The sequence below is a fragment of the Pipistrellus kuhlii genome, unplaced genomic scaffold, assembly GCF_014108245.1.
Source record: "Pipistrellus kuhlii isolate mPipKuh1 unplaced genomic scaffold, mPipKuh1.p scaffold_m20_p_4, whole genome shotgun sequence".
Classification (NCBI taxonomy): domain Eukaryota; kingdom Metazoa; phylum Chordata; class Mammalia; order Chiroptera; family Vespertilionidae; genus Pipistrellus; species Pipistrellus kuhlii.
The window spans coordinates 90,277,274-90,295,856 of NW_023425540.1; the positions used below are offsets into that span (position 1 = coordinate 90,277,274).

At 41.6% G+C, this 18,583-nt stretch overlaps 1 protein-coding gene and 1 pseudogene across 7 annotated transcripts in view; one reads left to right on the forward strand and one right to left on the reverse strand.

Annotated features, from left to right (window-relative positions):
* The window catches only part of FLYWCH1 (FLYWCH-type zinc finger 1), a 36,446-nt gene extending 18,974 nt beyond the window's left edge, over positions 1 to 17,472 (reverse strand). For 5 of the 7 annotated variants that reach the window (XM_045571381.1, XM_045571386.1, XM_036409840.2 and 2 more), the window contains exons 1-2: positions 17,141 to 17,472; positions 14,852 to 14,967 (exon numbers count right to left, since the gene is read on the reverse strand). The gene's annotated coding sequence lies outside the window, so the exon portion shown is untranslated. The remainder of the gene's footprint in view (positions 1 to 14,851; positions 14,968 to 17,140) is intronic. The other 2 variants (XM_045571384.1, XM_045571383.1) reach the window with 1 other exon arrangement.
* LOC118703704 lies at positions 1,053 to 8,421 on the forward strand (annotated as a pseudogene).
* Positions 17,473 to 18,583: the final 1,111 nt, after the last annotated feature.

Consider the following 18,583-nt stretch of genomic DNA (forward strand, 5'->3'; position numbering starts at 1 on the left):
TATGCAGGCCCTTTGCACTGTGGTCTTGAATCTGGACTGGCCTCCGGCCCAGATTGATCCTCGTCGTGTAACCTGAGTGTGCCAGGCACTCACTGTGGGGGTGGAAAGCCTTGCCCTCCGGGGACAATGGCCCTGAGGCTGGTGGGGAAGGATGCGGTAGGGGAGGCCACATGCAGGGACAGGGGCACTGCCAGGAACGGGGAAGACCATCTTGCACTGCTCAGCCCACCTGCCCTCCAGTTGGTACAAGCATATGAAGGTGCCTGAGAAAACCAGTATAGGCCCAGCCCGGCCACCCCATGATCCAGAATTTTACAGTTTTATCTGTTACCTGATCAACAATAAACTACTGTTATTTAAGCTAGTAAGATCAGAGATCATTTATTACACAGCAGTTCTTGGCAAGTGACTGAACCTCATGGATTTTAGCTTTTTGATGAATAACACTAATGGTTCTGAAATATCTGACATCAAAGCGCTTTTGAACTCCAGGTGCCATGCTACAAAAACGCTAAATCCCTCAGATGATTGCATTAAAGGGCTGGTAATCCAGTGAAAGGAACAAAAATATTAAGTATAAAGCACATGTGTCAAACACAAGGCCCGCGGGCCAAATCCGTCCCGCCAGGCCTTGCAATGTGGCCCGCACCGCGCTGTCATCACTGCACTCCGCTGCGTTTCCATCACAATGACAGTTTATGACTGTTCAGTAAACCATTCGGCCCGCGATTTAGGCTGGATTTTAGATTTTGGCCCCTTCTCTGATTGAGTTCGACACCCCTAGTATAAAGGATAGCAAATGAGAATTACATATTGAAAACGTCTAACATGAAATAAGCCAATCAAAAAAGGAAAAATATTATATGATTCCACTTATTAGTATATGATGTAGCTAGAATGATGAAAGTTTACAGAGTCAGAAAATAAAATGCTGATCTGCTATCTGTGGTGGAATCCTTGCCAATATAAATATTTTTGTGAAAATCCTAATGGGTAAGACCATCACCTTTAAGGTTAAACCCTTGGATACAACAGAAAATTAAAGAACTAGGATGAGGAAGGAATTCCTCCTGGTCAGCAAAGACTGGTAAGCAACTAACTGGAGGGCGGATGTTCATTGTCTGACTACAGCATTCAGTGAGTCCACTCTTCACCTTGTGTTGAAACTTTATGGTGCTGCTTAGAAAAGGAAGAAGTCTTACGCCACCCCCAAGAAGAATAAGTGTAAGAAAAAGAAGGTTAAGCTGGCTGTCCTGAAATACTACACAGTGGACAAGAATGGTAAAATCAGATCTTTTGCTGGAGTTTTTATGACAGATACTTGGACAGACATTATTGTAGCAAATGCTGTCTGACCTATTGCTTCAACAAACCAGAAGATAAATAATTATATTTGGGTAAATCAAATATACCAACTAAAAAGAGAGAGAGAGATAGAGAAAGTCAAATGGCGGTTGACAGGGGTGGGGAGATAGGGGATGGGAGGGTTGTGTAACGGATACTGGATGATGTTTGAGATGATACAGAGATGGATGGTGGTTATGGCTGCACAACATTGTGAAAGTACTTTATGCACTGAACTGTACACTTATATATATATATACATATATATATATATATATATATGTGTATATATATATTTTTTTATTTTTTTTTTACAGAGAGGAAGAGAGAGGGATAGAGAGTTAGAAACATCGATGAAAGAGAAACATCAATCAGCTGCCTCTTGCACAACCCCTACCGGGGATGTGCCCCCAACCAAGGTACATGCCCTTGACCGGAATCGAACCTGGAACCTTTCAGTCCGCAGACCGACGCTCTATCCACTGAGCCAAACCGGTTTCGGCTGAACTGTACACTTTTAAATGATTTAAGCTGTAGGTTTTTTTGTGTGTATATTTGACCACACATGCCAAAATAAATAAATAAATCTGTAACAAATTATATGCAGTAATGCCCCGTTTACCTAATATCTGATTAAATAAAGGTATCCCTCCATGATTCAGAATTTTACAACTTTATCTGTTTCACAATTTATCCATTTGGGAGAGAGATCTTCACAAGCTCTCATCAGTCCTCACTTTCTGGAAAAGGAGGACACACCCGTTTTATCCTGGTTTAGAAGATGAAGTGTCTCCATCCCTTGGGCACATCTCCCTCCCCCCGAGGGCCCTTTCTCCACCATCATGTTCTGCTCTCTCCGGTCACCAAGTCTCTGTCTCTGCTGGTTCTTTGCATTTGGATGATCAAGGTTTTTAGGGCTCCTGTGTCCTAAAACAAAACCTGACAAAACCCCCTCCTTAAAACATGAACCAAAATTAATGACTTCATTTTGCAAGAACAGCCACATACCCCTTCCTTTTCACCCTGGTCATCTGGTGGCTGCCCCTGAACTCTGCAGACACCATTCTCCGCCCTGGTCACCATGCGGACCGGCACTGGCTCGCTCCATCCATAAACCATGTTCTCCCTCTGAAACACTTGCTCATGCCCGTATGTGGTCTATCTGTACGACGGAACTTATTCCGCAATAAAGGAACACAGTTCTGACACATATTTCAATGTGGATGAACCTTGAAAACATGCTGCTCCGTGAAAAAAGCCTGCCACAAAAGGTCACATACTGTGTGATTCATTCATATGAAATGTCCAGAAAAGACAAATCCATAGAGACAGAAAGCAGATTAGTGGTTTCATAGAACATAGAGGAGGAATCAGGGAATGATGCTAAAGAGTGTGGGGGTTCTTTCGTGGGTAATGAAAATGTAAAATGGACTGTAGTGATGGTTGTATTCCACACCACTGCGAATACACTCAAAACATTGAATTGTACACTTTAGATGGGGGAACTGTGTGGTATATAAATCATATCCAAATGAAGCTGTTTAAAAAAAATCCTTATAGGTATGACTCCGGTCCCCAGAGTCACTTGAATAAAAACCAGTTTAATACATCATAAACAGATTTCGCACTCGTGGGCTTGGTTTCTTTATCAAAGGAGAGGGGCAGAGATATTTTGTATGTTGCTAATATCTGAACAAAACAGTAGTAAATCACCCCTAATCCTGCCACTCGAATGCACAGCTATTTACACTCTTGTATTTGTATCTTGGACACTTTATTTTCTGCTGCACATTGTGTTCTACATGTAGTTTGCTATTTTACTCCACATTAGAATGGGAATCCCCACCTGCAGACCAGATGGAGTCCCAAAGTATTATGTAACCTAGCCCCTGTTATGAAAACAAAATCTAAATCCTCAACAACAATATTCTAGAAAACCACAAGATGGCAATGTTACCTCTTAAAAATGAAAGTACTATGCAACATTCATGATAGAAATTAGATGCATGGCACAGCGTTTCCAAAACAAGAATTTGGGAGTTTCAACGTGTTACAAAAATAATTCAAGAAGAATTTCTAAAAAAAAAATTATTTACAAAAGTTGTTAGAAAGCAAAATCCAATTAATAAGTTCAACAAAAATTATTTTTTCCAAGCTAAGGTTTTGTGTGTGTGTGTGTGTGTGTGTGTGTGTGTGTGTGTGTATGTGTTTTAAAAAGACTACAGTAGCTGAGGCCAGTTTGGCTCAGTGGTTGGAGCATCGGTCTGTGGACTGGGGGGGTCCCGGGTTCGATTCTGGTCGTGGGCGTGTGCCTTGGTTGCAGGCACATCCCCGGTGGCGGGTTTGCAGGGGGCAGCTGGTCGATGTTTCTCTCTCATCGATGTTTCTGGCTCTCTATCCCTCTCCCTTCCTCTCTGTGAAAAATCAATAAAATATATTAAAAAAAATAAAAAATAAAAAAAAATAAAAAGACTACAGTATTATTTGGACAATGACATTACCTAACTTTCAACCCACTTTTCTTCCATCTCTTCTTGACTCCAGTCATATTTTTTATTTATTGACTAATTTTAGTTTATTTACCCATAACTTAAAAAAAAAAAACTACCTTAAATAACTGGAAAAAACATCTCAAAATGTTAAAAGTAGTAAGAATAGCAATTTATTTTTCCTTAGATTTCAAAATTGTTTTCAATGTACACGAACTCCTTTTACAATGGAAAAATATTAAATGCTATAAAGATAAGCTGTATTTCCTTGCTTAGTAATTTTTTCTATAACTCCATAACTCACAGGGAACATTCCTATGTCATACAAGAAAATGAAGACTGCCCAGCCAATGTGGCTCAGGGTTGAGCATCGACCTATGAACCAGGAGGTCACAGTGTGATTTCCAGGCAGGACACATGCCTGGGCTGCAGGCTTGAACCCCAGTGTGGGCCATGCAGTAGGCAGCTGATCAATGATTCTCTCTCTCCCTCTCCCTTCCTCTCTGAAATCAATAAAAATATACATTTTAAAAATAAATAAGTAGCCCTAACTGGTTTGGCTCAGTGGCTAGAGAGTCGGCCTACAGACTGAAGGGTCCCAGGTTCAATTCCAGTCAAAGGCGTGTACCTTGGTTGTGGGCACATCCCACATAGGGGGTGTGCAGGAAACAGCTTATCAATGTTTCTAACTTTCTATCCCCCTTCCTTCCTCTCTGTAAAAAATAAAAAATAAAATTAATAATCAATAAAATATATTTTTAAAAATAAAAAATAAAATAGTAAATAAGTAAATAAAATAGAGGTCTTAAAAGTGGCAGTGGAGTAAGTGGAAGCTATACTGACACTCCTAGGACCAAACGAAATACAACTAAAATACAGAAAAACCGCCCTGAAAAATCAACTGAAGGCGAGCTGGAGAGAGCCCTGCCGACCAAGGGCACGAGGGGAAACTGCAGAGACCGGCGGCAAGAGCTGCGATGCGAAAGGGCTGACCAGGCTTCCACAGATAACAACTGAAGGTCCGGAGGCACATCTCAGCTGTGCGGGGTCCCACTGAGAATTCTGCGGTCTGAACCCCAAGCTGGGCTTCCCAGCCCAGCGCACCAGAACTGAGAAAGGTGCCCACAGAACATCTGGTTGTGAAAAGCAGCAAGGCTGCTGCCCACCGTTCAGAGATGGCTGGAAATGCAGCCACCCCGGTTTCCTGCGCTGAGTCATTCCCTCACGTCTTTGTTATCCAGGCAGTTTTTGCCTGGGGGGGAGGCACAGCCGGTTGGAAGAACTCTTGCCTCACCCTTCAATCAACAGCCTGAGGCTAATCAAACTTGAATACAATCAGACTGCAGGCCCAGGTAGATCTCTGGAAGCTTTGAGTCTTTACCTCATCTCCTTCTGGGCCTGGGGCTAGGAAAAGCAAACCCTAGGGCACATCTTGGTCCTTTCCAAAGGCAGCCAGGCCCAGCAGAGTAAGCCACAAGCTGTGGATTGCTGATAGCTCCAAACAGGGATTCAGGGCCAGTCAGAAACAGCATCTGACATTGTCCTGCACTTGTAATATACCTAATACATAAACACAGACACAAACAGGCAGCCAAAATGGGGAGACAAAAAAAACAACCCCCAAATGAAACAAGAGAATTCTCCAGAAGAGCTAAACAAAATGGAGATAAGAAAGTTATCGTATATAAAGTTCAGAATAATGATGGAAAAGATGCTCAAAAGCATGAGAAAAGATATAGTAACTATAAAAAAGACAAGTTGGAAATAAAGAATGACAGCACTAATAAAGAACACTTTGGAGCCCTAGCTGGTTTGGCTCAGTGAACAGTGTTGGCCTGTGGATTGAAGGGTTCCAGGTTCGGTTCTGGTCAAGGGCACATGCCCAGGTTGCGGGCTCAATCCCCAGTGAGGGTGTGTGCAGGAGGCAGCCAATCAATGATTCTTTCTCATCATTGATGTTTCTCTTTCTCCCTCTTCCTTCCTCTCTGAAATCAATACGAATATATATATATTTTTAAAAAGAACACATTGGAAGAAATGCACAGCAAATTAGGGGAAGCCGAGGATCAGATCAGTGAATTAGAAGACAAGGTATGAAAAAATTATTCAATTAGAGAAACTAAAAAGTAAAAACAATGAAAAAATAGGAGGACAGCTTAAGGAAGCTATGGGACAACAGAAAATGTAACAAAATTCACATAATGAGAGTGCCTAAAGGGGAACAAAGTGAGCAAGGGATAGAGAACATGTTTGAAGAAATAATGGCAGAAAAGTTCCCTAACCTGGTGAAGGAAAAAAATCACACAAGTCCAATGAGGCACAAAGAATCCCAAACAAAAATCCAAACAGCCCTAGCTGATTTGGCTCAGTGGATAGAGCACTGGCCTGCGGACTGAAGGGTCCCGAGCTCGATTCCAGTCAAGGGCACATGCTGGGTGTGCGGGCTTTATCTCTAGTAGGGGGTGTGCAAGAGGCAGTCAATCAATGATTCTCATCATTAATGTTTCTATCTCTCTCCCTCTCCTTCCCTCTCTGAAAGCAATGAAAATATACATTAAAGAAGAAGAAAAACCTAAACAGGCCCATGCCCACATACATTATAATTAAAATGCCAAAAATCAGACAAAGAGAGAATCTTAAAGGCAGCAAGAAAAAAACAATTTGTTACCTACAAAGGAACTTCCATAAGGCCGTCAGCTGATTTCTCATCAGAAATCCTACAGGCCAGAAGGGAATGGCATGAGGTATTCAAAGTAATGAAAAGCAAGGATTTAAAACCAAGATTACTGCCGAAACTGGTTTGGCTCAGTGGATAGAGCGTCAGCCTGCGGACTCAAGGGTCCCAGGTTCGATTCCGGTCAAGGGCATGTGCCTTGGTTGCAGGCCCATCTCCAGTGGAGGGTGTGTGTGTGTGTGTGTGCAAGAGGCGGCTGATCGAGGTTTCTCTCTCATCGATGTTTCTGACTTTTTATCCCTCTCCCTTCCTCTCTGTGAAAAATCAATAAAATACATTTTTAAAAATACAAAAAAAACAACAACCAAGATTACTAAGAGTTTATCATCACCAAACCAGCACTTCAAGAAATGCTAAAAGGACTGCCGTAATGAGAAAAAAACAGGAAGAGAGAGAAACATGGACATACAGAATTAAAATGGCAGTAAGTACCTATTAATAATAACCTTAGCCCTAACCAGTTTGGCTCAGTGGCTAAAGCATCAACCTGCAGACTCAAGGGTTCCAAGTTCGATTCCAGTCAAGGGCATGTACTCTGGTTGCAGGCACATATCCAGTAGGGAGTGTGCAGGAGGTAGCTGATGGATGTTTCTCTCTCATAGATGTTTCTAACTCTCTATTCCTCTCCCTTCCTCTCTGTAAAAAATCAATAAAATATATTTAAAAACATAATAATAACCTTAAATGTAAATAGATTAAATGCTCCAATCAAAAGACATAGGGTAGCTGAATGAATACAAAAACATGACTCAATTATATATTGTCTAAAAGAGACTCACCTCAAAACAAAAGACTCACAAAGGATGAGAGTGAAAGGATGGAAAAAAATTTCCCATGTAATGAAAACCAAAAAAAGCTGTGGTAGCTATACTCAGATCTGACAAAATAGACTTCAAAATGAAGGCCATCACAAAAGACAACAAAGGCCACTACATAATACTAAAGGAATCAATCCAACAAGAGGATATAACCCTGGTAAACATATATGCACCCAATATAGGAGCACCTAAATATATATATATTAAAAAAAAAACTTCTAGAGGACTTAAAGGGAAAGAAAGACAACAATACTGTCATAGTAGGGAACTTTAACAACCCAATGATGTCACTGTTAGATATTCCAGAGAAAAAATTAACAATGTGTGAATCTAATTTACACATTGGATATTTAATTGATATTTATAGAATGTTTCACCACAAAGCTGTAGAATATACCTACTTCTCTATGCACATGGGTCATTTTCAAAGATGGGCCACATGTTAGGACACAAAACAAGTCTCCAAGCTCAAGAAGATTGAAATCAGAGGAGGAGCGCCCATTGGGGCTTCAGAAGGAGGCTTTACAAGGAGCAGGTTGCAACAAGGATAGTGTTCGAGCAGGGTGTAAAAAATGTGGCTACCCTGGTCACCTGACTTTTGAATGCCACAATTTCCTCTGAGTAGACCCCAAGAGGGACATAGTCTTGGATGTCAGCAGCACAAGCAGTGAAGAGAGTGACGAAGAGAATAAGGAACTGAATAAATTGCAGGCACTACAAGAAAAAAGAATAAATGAAGAAGAGGAGAAGAAAAAAGCAAAAAGCAAAGAGAAAATCAAGTTGAAAAAAAAAAAGGAAAAGGTCTTATTCATCCAGTTCTGCTGAAGAGGACACCTCAAAACCAAAGAAACAAAAATATCAGAAGAAAGAAAAGAAAAAAGAAAAAAAGAATAAGTCAAAAAAGGGGAAACATCACAAAAAAGAAAAAAAGAAGAGAAAAAAGGAAAAGCATTCTTCCACCCCTACTATTTCTGAAATCTCCAAAAAGTAACAGACTATGGCTTATACCATTAACTTTAAAATTTTGATTTTGAAATGATTTCACCTTCCTTGGAATATGCTATATAATTATGCTTTGCAATAAATCACTGGCTTGTTAAAAAAAAGAAGATTGAAATCATATCAAGCATCTTCTCAGATCTTCGTGGAATGAAATTAGAAATTAACTACAAAAAACACTCAAAAACATTCAAACCCCTGGAGGCTAAATAGCATGTTATTAAACAATAAATGGGTTACCAATGAACTCAAGAAATAAAATTAAAAACTTCCTGGAAACAAGTGACAATGAACACACAGAGTCCAAAATCTTTGGGACACAGCAGAAGCAGTCCTGAGAAGGAAGTTTATAGCACTACAAATAAACCTCAAAAAATAAGAAAAAAACAAACAAAACTATTTAGCTCTGTAACTTAAAGAATTAGAAAGAGAACAATAAAAAAAAAAAGCCCAGAGAGGCCGAAACCGGTTTGGATAGAGGGTCGGGCTGCGGACTGAAAGGTCCCAGGTTCGATTCTGGTCAAGGGCATGTACCTTGGTTGTGGGCACATCCCCAGTAGGGGGTGTGCAAGAGGCAGTTGATCTATGATTCTCTCTCATCGATGTTTCTCTCTCTCTTCCTCTCTGTAAAAAAATCAATAAAAATTATATATATAGCCCAGAGTAAGTAGAAGGAAGAGAATAATAAAGATTAGAGCAGAAATAAATGACAAAGAGACTAAAAATAAATCAATGGAACCAAGAGCTGATTCTTGAAAAGATAAACAAGACTGATGAACCATTAGCCAAACTCATCCAGAAACAAAGAGAGGACCCAAATAAATAAAATCAGACACAAAAATGGAGAAGTAATCACTGAAACCACAGAAATACAAAGGATTGTAAGAAAATACTGTGAACAGCTAACTATATGCCAACAGCTGGATAAGGTGGATAAAATGAACAAATTCCTAGAAAAATACAATCTCCCAAAACTGAATGAGGAAGAATCAGAAAACCTAAATAGGCTAATAACAACTGATGAAATGGAAGTAGTAGTAGTAGTAATAATAATAATAATAATAATAATAATAATAAACCTCACAGCAAACAAGAGCCATAGTCCTGATAGCTTCACAGAGGAGTTTTACCAAACATTCAAAGAAGAATTAACTCCTATACTCCTCAAACTATTCCAAAAACTCCAAGAGGAAGAAACACTTCCAAGCTCTTTTTATGAGTCCAGCATTATCCTAATTCCAAAACCAGATTAAGACACTATAAAGCCCTAGCCTGTTTGCTCAGTGGGTAGTGTTGGCCTCCGGACTAAAGGGTCCTGGGTTCAATTCTAGTCAAGGGCACATGCCCAGGTTGTGGGCTCAATCCCTGGTAGGGGGCAGGCAGGAAGTGGCTGATCAATGATTCTTTCTCATCAGTGATCTTTCTATCTCTCTCTCCCTCTTCCTTCCTCTCTGAAATCAATAAAAAATATTTTAAAAAATTACAAAGAAAGAGAATTACAGGCCATTATCTCTGATGAACATAGATGCTAAAATCCTCAGCAAAATATTAGCAAATCAGATCCAGCAATATGTTAAAAAATCATACACCATTACCAAGTGGGATTTATTTCAGGGATGCAAGGCTGGAATCAATAAATGTGATACATAACTTAAACAAACTAAAAGAAAAAAAATCACACGATCATATCAATAGATGCAGAAAAAGCATTAGACAAAATCTAGCACCCATTTTTGATAAAAACTATCAGCAAAGTGGAAATAGAGGGATCATACCTCAACATGATAAAGACTATATATGACAAACCTACAGTGACATCATACTCAATGGGCAAAAACTAAAACAATTTTTCTAAGAACAGGAATAAGACAGGATGTCTATTTTCACCACTCCTGTTCAACTCAGTACTGTAAGTCCTGCCACAGCGATCAGATAAGAAGAAGAAATAAAAGGCATCCAAATTGGATGTAAAGGGGGAAGTAAAACTGTCATTATTCGCAGATCACATGATATTGTACATAGAAAATCCTAAAGACTCCACCAGAAAAGTACTAGATTTAGTAACGGAATCCAGCAATGTAGCAGGATACAAAATTAACACCCAGAAATCTATGGCATTTTTATACACCAATAATGAGTTCTCAGAAAAAGAAACTAAACAAACAATCCCATTTACCAATGTAATAAAAAAGTTAGGACACTTAGAATACTTATCCAAGGAGGTAAAAGACTTGTACTTGGAAAACTATAGGACACTGAAAAAGAGATAGAGGAAGATATAAACAAATGGAAGAATATACTGTGATTGTGGACTGGTAGGATTAACATCATTAAAATGTCCATACTACCCAAGGCAATCTACAGATTCAGTGCAATCCCTATTAAAATACCAACAGCATATTTCACAGATCCAGAACAAATACTCCAAAAATTTATATGGAACCAAAAAAAGACCCCTAATAGTCACAGCAATCTTGAGGAAGAAGATCAAAGTTGGAGGGATCACAATACCAGATATCAAGTTACACAACAAAGCCACTGATACTGGCACAAGACCAGGCATACAAATCAATGGAAAGGAACAGAGACCCCAGAAATTGACCCAATTAATATTTGACAAAGGAGGCAAGAACATACAATGTAGTCAAGACAGTCTCTTCAATAAATTATGTTGGAAAAATTGGACAGATACATGCCAAAAAAAGAAAAAAAAGAAACTAGACCACCAACTTACACCAGACACAAGAATAAACTCAAAATGGGTAATAAAAGACTTAAACGTACATTATGAAACCATAAAAATCCTAGAAAAAATTATAGGCAGAAAAATCTCAGACATCTCTCGTAGCAATATGTTTGCAGTACATCTCCTAGGGGCAATGGGAACTAAGGAGAAAATAAACACATGGGACGACATTAAAATAAAAAGCTTCTTAACAACAAAACGAAAAGGGAGCCCATTGTACAGGAGAACATATTTGGCAATGATACATCTGATAAAGCTTTAATATCCAAAATATATAAGAAATCTATACAACTTAACAAAAGGAAGACAAACAATCCAATTAAAAAATGGACAGCTCTAGCTAATTTGGCTCAGTGGAGAGAGCAGAAACCTGTGAACTGAAGGGTCCCAGGTTCAATTCTGGTTAAGGGCACATCACATGCCTGTGTTGTGGGCTTGATCCCCAGTAGGGGGCATTCATCACTGATGTTTCTATATTTCTCTTCCTCTCCCTCTCTGAATTCAATATATATTTTAAAAAATGGCAAAAGACCTAAATAGACTCTTCTCCAAAGTGGACATATATTGTAGATGGCCAAGATGCATATGGAAAAATGCTCAAAGTCACTGATCATCAGAGAGATGCAAATTAAAATGACAATGAGGTATTACCTCACACCAATCAGAATGGCTACCATCAACAAATGACAAGTGCTGGCAAGGATGTGGAGAAAAGGTAACTCTAGTACACTGCTGGTGGGAATGCAGACTGGTGCAGCCATTAAGGAAAACAGTATGGAGTTTTCTGAAAAAAATCACTGCCATCTGATCCAATGATCCCACTTCTAGGAATATATCTTAAGAAACCCAAAACACCAATCAGAAAAAATGTATGCACCTCTACGTTTATAGCAGTGCAATTTATAATAGCTACGATCTGGAAACAGCCCAATTGCCCATCAGTAGATGAGTGGATAAAAAAGCTGTGGTACATTTACATCAGGGAATACTATGCAGTAGTTTAGAAAAAATAGGGTCTCTTATCCTTTGAGACAGCATGGAGGAACCTGGAAAGTATTATGCTAAGCAAAATAAGCCAGTCAGAGACAGACAAGTATCACATGATCTCACTCATATGTGGCATCTAATGAACAAAATAAACTGATGAACAAAATAGATCCAAAGACATAGAAGCATAGAACGGACTGTGGAATCTCAGAGGGAAGAAGGGGGAGGGTGGGTAGGTGGGTAGAGATCAACCAAAGAACTTGTATGCATACATGCATAACCCATGGACACAGACAATAAGGTGGTGAAGGCCTGGGGTGGGGGCAGGCTAGAAGGGATCAATGGAGGAAAAGGGGGATATATGTAATACTTTCAACAATAAAATTTAATTTTAAAAAAATAGAATAGAAAGAGAGCATCCACATAATGAAGCTAAGTATAGTTTACATGCAACTTTTAATTATTCGTATGTGTAATTCGTGTCTCCATAAGAATTACTTAGGGCTGTTGACAAAAGTGCAGGTGGTCAGTGTGGCTCAGTTGGTTGGAGCATCTTCCCATACACCAAAAGGTCCCAGGTTCAATTCCTGGTCCTGGCATATACCCAAGGTTGTGGATTCAATCCCAGGTTGGAAGAGTGCAGGAGGCAACTACCTGATGTTTCTCTCCCCATCCTCTCTCAAAAAGGAAAAAAAAAATTAAAAAAAATGCAGGTGCCTAGATTCCACACCCAAAATTTTGGAGGGGTTCAAGAATCTGGATTTTGAACAAGAATCTGGATTTTGAACAAGGACTGGTGGACTGTAGACTGTGCTTTCAGACACAACAGGATAGATGCTCTTGAGAAGTAAATGGTCTACAGCTAAGTGACCAACTTAAGAAAGACCCGAGGTTTTCTTTCTTCCAGCACCATGGGAAATGTTTTACATATATTATCTCATTTAAATATGTCACACAGGCCCAGCCAGTGTGTCTCAGTAGTTGAGTGTCGACCCATGAACCAAGAGATCAGTGGTTCGATTCTCAGTCAGGGCATATGCCCAGGTTGCGGGCTCAATTCCCCAGTAGGGGGTGTGCAGGCAGCAGCCAATCAATTTTTCTCATCAATTTTTCTCCCTCTAACCCTCTCCCTTCCTCTCTCTAAAATCAATAAAAAACATTTAAAAATATGTCATACTCTACAGGTTTCCTCATTAATGTGTTAAATAAAATCATTAATATCTGTTTACTATATATCTGTTGGAAAGCCATGATGTCATCTATTTAAAAATGATCCTTTAACAATCCATTAACATATCATATAACAAGTTTCAGATACTTTGGGGTATTGTGGGGACTTTAAGAGGAGAGTAACTTGAGCAAATTTATAAGTAGTTCAGGTAAATTCTGGTGGGGTGAGCTTCCTGGGAATGGCTTCCATACCTCAGGACAGCAAATACCAGATTTTAAAAAATTCAATCTGAGATTCCTTATGAAGATTTCCAGCAAAGCAAACTCAAGAAAGCCTCTATGGTAAATTAACACACTTACTGCACCTAGGCAAATAATCAAGCCAAAGCTAATGAGACCAGCCTTATTTCATTATCAAAAATATCTTTCATTGAGATAGGCAAATAATCAAGCCAAAGCTAATGAGACCAGCCTTATTTCATTATCAAAAATATCTTTCGTTGAGATAGGCAAATAATCAAGCCAAAGCTAATGAGACCAGCCTTATTTCATTATCAAAAATATCTTTGAGATTATGAAAGAATAAGGAAAATTTGTTCTTCAGTGGAAAACTATGCATTGTCTAGAACACATCCTTCCAGGCTATATAAATCTAGCCTTTCAGTACCTTTGAGCTATTTTTACAACTCTATACATTATAGAGAATAATGAGAACTAGGAACTGATAGTCTACAGACAATAAACTCCCTCTCTCCACATAAATAAATATGGACATGTAAATGATTTTTCCGACTGTGGAAGAAACCAGTTTTGCCTCCATCTGCACATCCATTTCAATATTCCTGATCTGTAGTCTTCTAGAATCTTCCTTGGGTTCTCTTGCAAACTGGCTGTAAGATCTTACTGCTTCCTTTATTCAGGAGTCGAGTAAAAGCTTTCACAAGTGTTCATTTCAAATCTGTATGGAATTATGAGTTTTATTTCCTTTGTTTTGGTCTAAGGCTCTGCTTTTTAGATTGCCCTGGTCATTGGTCTTAATATCTTTGGGTACCAGTCAGCAATTTAAAAAAATTACATCAGCCATACCAATCTCTACTGCATATAATAAAAATGAGCATTATCATATAAAACTTTTATTTGTTAGACATATGTATATCTATCCTAGTGGACTCACTTTTTTTTGTTTTACTATGGATGGTCATGGTGTTGAGGTAAATACTTGGGCCCTAATGTTTATTTTGTAGTATTTAATTTTCACTCAATAGGGATTTCTTGAGTGTCTAGAATGTTTTTAAGTCAGACAGATGTAAATGGAAAGTTCAAGAGCTTCATAATTTATGGTTGATCACTCTCTTATCCTTTCTCCCCTTCCCCCAAAACCAAGGTACAGAGCAATTTGAGGGCAGTATTCAGACTGCCTGCTTTGAAAATGTTGTCCTGCTGGTGGTTACAAAGGCCTGTTTAAAACTAACACTAGGAGATATCCCTGCGTCCAAGCCTTAATCAGTAAGATCTTGAAAGGCAGAGCCTGGCTCAGCAATTGATGGTGGATCAACAGAATTACCTTCATACAAGAGGGCGACAACTACTTCCTCAGGTGCCAACACCCAGGTCCTTGGCGCTGGCTTGCTGGGTGGGACACCTGGGGCAAATCCCGCCAATCCTCTGAGCTGGTTTCTCCTGTGAAACAGGAAAAGAGGCAGATGAGACGGTGTATGTCAAATTCTCCTATAAACTGTAAACCTCTGCACAAGAACAAGGTATTCTCTGTACAGGCCCCAATAGGGGTCCTGAAGAGTAGGAAGAGAAGAGAGAATGATGTCTGAAAAAGCTCCTGGATGAGCCCTAGCAAGGTACCGTGTTTCCCCGAAAATAAGACATCCTCCGAAAATAAGACCTAGCGCAACGTTGGGGGAAAAAAAATTAATATAAGACACTGTCTTATTTTTGAGGAAACAGGGTAGCTCAATTGGTTGGAGCATCATTCTGATAAGCCAAGGTTTTGGGTTCGATCCCAGGTCAGGGCACATACAAGAATCAACCGGTGAATACTACATAAGTGGGATAACAAATCGATGCTTCTCTCTTTCCTTTCCTCTCTCTAAAATCAGTTGGATGATTCCAATTGCTGTCCTCCCACCTTCCCCTACTGATGAGCTTTGCAGGTTACAGTGCACACTGGCTGGCCCAAGAACCCTCCTATGACTATAGGCACCACTCTCGGTGTATATAGACATTATTCTCGGGAGAGCTTGCAGGTGGCAGTGATCAAGAGTAAGAACTGCTATTCTAAGGCAAGGCTTCTCAAGCTCAGCACCAGTGGTATTTGCACCAGATAATTCTTTTTTTAAATTAAGGTATTATATATGTACATATCTTACCATTGCGCCCTCCCCCCCTCTTCCATACATGCCCTCCCTCCCCAGAATTTGCGTCCATTGGTTATGCTTATATGCATGCATACAAGTCTTCGGTTGATCTCTTATCTCCCTGCGCCAGATAATTCTTTGTTGAGGGAGCAGTCCTGGGCAACGAAGGATATTTAACGAGCACCCAGGCCTCTGCCTGCTGGATGCCAGGAGCACCTCCCAATCCCGACAACCAGCATTGTAAATGTCCCCTGGGAAACACTGCTCCAAAACAACATAGAGACACCCTATAGGAAGAGAGATTGCAGCCAACGTACTCCCACCCCCGACCCCCGTCAGAACCTTAGCTAGTTTTAGCCCTCTCTCACCAGGCCTAACGAGTCCTCACATCTCATTCTCTCTCCACCTTCCATGTCTTCTGAGGACTTCAATCCCCGCCCCTGCCCCAATGGCCTTCCCCTCTGGCTCCAGGTCCTTCCAATTCTCCCTACGCAATGCAGTGCCTACTGGTTAATCTTCCTAAAGTTCAACTTTAATCATTCCTCTCTCCAATAAAAGTCATCTGTCTCTGTTATAAAAGCTCCACAATCTAGCACCAACCTCACACACTATTTCTCTCCCCCTCACTCTCCCCCCTTCCCCACATCCCCGTCTGACTAAGGGCTTTTGGAAGAGGAACAAGAGAAACCTGATTGAATCAAGCCAGAAAATCCAAACCAAATCCTGGAAATGCTTTTGGCCTTGAGAACCAGAAATGTCAAAATAATACGGTTACACGTGATTCTCTAATTATTGGAGCTCAGCATTCTCCAAAGGCCAAAGCGGCTAACGGAAGTGAAAGACGGATGGTTAAGACAAGCATTTTGAACCACGGTCACACGGATTAGGCACTGGAATCGATTTCATGGGTTAGCAATGGTTTTCTGGAATGGAAAGAATAGAACAGAATAGAATAGAACGGAATGGAATGTGAAGTATCTCCCTTTAAAAGTAATCTTTCCTTAGTCTACATCTACAGGCACAGGGTCTGCGTGTAAAACATATTTCTCAGTGTAAGTTGAATACAGGTTGAAAGCCACAGTGGACAATCTACAATACATAAATAACCAACAGTGGGAAGGAGGGATGCAGCCACAGCAAAAGTGCAAGGTCACTCACTCACTGGTACCGCCAGAGCCGCAAAGATGGGTGCCAGGAGGGAGGCAGGGTGCGGTGGGGTGGACACCGCCGGGGGAGACGGGCAAATGTGGGGCTCCCAGATTTGGGGTGTCAGGGCTCAGCCCCAGGGTGGGGAGTGTTGGAGAAAGAAGGGCGAGAGGTAAGGAGGCGAATCCCGGGAGCAGGACAAGGAGGCGGCCTAAGCGCCGGTACTCAAAGCCTGGGGACCCCTCCCCCAGCAGCAGCAGCCCTGGGGGCCGCGGGGACAGGGGCGTCCGCGCCATGGCACCGGGGACCCTCCCCGACCCGCTGGTACCCGTCCTCACCGGGCACCGGCCGGGTGGCGAGGCGGCGGGGCCTCTTTCTCCGGGGCCGCGCCGCGGCGGGTCCTTGGGCCTCGGCCGCTGCAGTCGCGGCGGCGTCCACCTTGCGGCCCAGGCCCCTCAGGCCGGCGCCGCACGAGCTCCGGATCCCTGCCCCCACCTGCCTTCTCCGGGGGCGAGCCCCGCGCCCGCGCGCCGGCCCAGGGGTGGCGGGGAGCGCGTCAGCCGCGGGGGGCGGCGGTGGGGGGCCCGGCCTCGGAGGACGCCTAGGCGAGCTCCCAGGGAGCCCGCGCGGCAGCGCCCATCGAGGCCGAATCCGCTGCTCCGGGTCTTCCGTGCGCTGCGCGAAGCGGGCCGCCCAGCCAATCGGCGAGGGGGGCGGGGCCAGGGCTCTCGAAAGGGGCGGGGAAATCCCGGGATTGGGTGGCGGCGTGTGGGCGGAGCCTCAGCGGGACTTGTGCCTCAGACGGGGGTCCGAAGCTCGCGGGTCTCGGACTAGTGGGTGCGGGAGGGGGGCGGAGGGGTTAATTGGGAACCCCGGACCCCCCTCCCCGGGACTTGACCTCGCGCTTACAAAGGGGGAGCAGAAGGAAGGTGCTTATGCTCCTCCCCAAGCTGGGCCAATTTGAGATTCAAAATGAATAGGAATAATGGATTATAACCTTGAATAGAGTAAGAATCTATGAGTCAATACCGATGTAAATAAGTAAATGGGGAGGAGAAAAGCTCTTGCTTGTAGTAGGTAGCCAAATACATACATACATACATATATATATATATATATACACACATACATATATATATTTTCAATATATATATATATATATATATATATATATATATATATATATATATATATATATATAGTTTATTTTACATGTGATTGCCTCCTTAATTTATTTTCCTATTGGGCATCTCGTTTCTTTTTCTTTCTTTTTTTTTTAACATATTTAATTGATTTTTTACAGAGAGGATGAGAGAGGGATAGAGAGTTAGAAACATCGATGAGAGAATCATTGATCAGATGCCTCCTGCACACTCCCTACTGGGGTTGTGCTCGCAAACAAGGTACATGCCCTTGACCGGAATCGAACCTGGGACCTTTCAGTCCGCAGGCCGACGCTATATCCACTGAGCGGGCATCTCTTTTCTAAATCTATGTAAATATATTGCTGCTGTGGCTGGCATCATTCTTAACATTTGGGGAATCTGGTGAAGAATACATGGGAATCCTTTGTACACTGCTTGAAATGTTTCTCTGGGTGTGGGATTATGTCAAAATAAAACGTCAGACAAACAAAAATAACCACCCCTTCGACATGCCGGGGAGGAAAACACATATTCCGCATTGATCGGACCCTCTCTCGCCGATTGGTCCAACCTTGGCCCTTTGGTCCCGACCTTGTCCATTCGTCCAGCGGCCTCCCTTCGCACAGCCACAGGACA